Here is a 660-nt window from a genome sequence, read left to right on the forward strand (position 1 = left end):
TCGAGAATCTGTGGAAAGAGCTGAAGACTGCTGTTCACAAACGCTCTCCATCCAACCTCACTGAGCTCCAGCTGTTTTGCAGGAAGAATGGGCAGAACTTCAGTGTCTCCATGTTCAAAACTGATAGAGACAAACCCCAAGAGACTTGCAGCTGGAACTGCAGCAAAAGGCGGTGCTACAAAGTATTTACGCAAGGGGGCTGAACGCCCCACTTTTCAGTTTTTTATTTGTTAAAAAAGATTATATATATATATATATATATATAATCAGTTATTTCAGCTTCCTGGTAGTTTAAGCTTCTTCAGTCCATCTTGGCCCACAAAAAATGCATTTCTCCCTGACTGGGATTTGAACCCAGGCCACGGCGCTGAGAGCACCGAATCCTAACCACTAGACCACCAGGGATTTTTTTTGTTTTTTTGTGAGGGAAAACCGAAGGACTCAGCGGAAAAACCCCATGGCTGAGAGACGTACCACTTCGCTCATGAAGTCTCACGTTCTCCAGTCAGTGAGACTGTAGAGCGTGAGACTTCATGAGCGAAGTGGTGGCGTGAATGCTCGTGGTTGAACCACCCGCTCCACCATGACCCGGTCAGTCAGGAAACGGCTCCCCGTCATCCTGCACTGTAACCCGGGTAAGACAGATGGACTGGTCTGGAG

At 47.6% G+C, this 660-nt stretch overlaps 1 non-coding gene across 1 annotated transcript; it reads right to left on the bottom strand.

The window, feature by feature from the left end:
- Positions 1-333: 333 nt before the first annotated feature.
- On the bottom strand, positions 334-405 carry trnae-cuc. Its single transcript has one exon. It is a non-coding gene; the product is annotated as a tRNA-Glu (tRNA).
- Positions 406-660: the final 255 nt, after the last annotated feature.

Source organism: Nematolebias whitei, chromosome 3 (genome assembly GCF_014905685.2).
Source record: "Nematolebias whitei isolate Nwh7 chromosome 3, NemWhi1, whole genome shotgun sequence".
NCBI classification, from domain to species: Eukaryota; Metazoa; Chordata; class Actinopteri; order Cyprinodontiformes; family Rivulidae; genus Nematolebias; species Nematolebias whitei.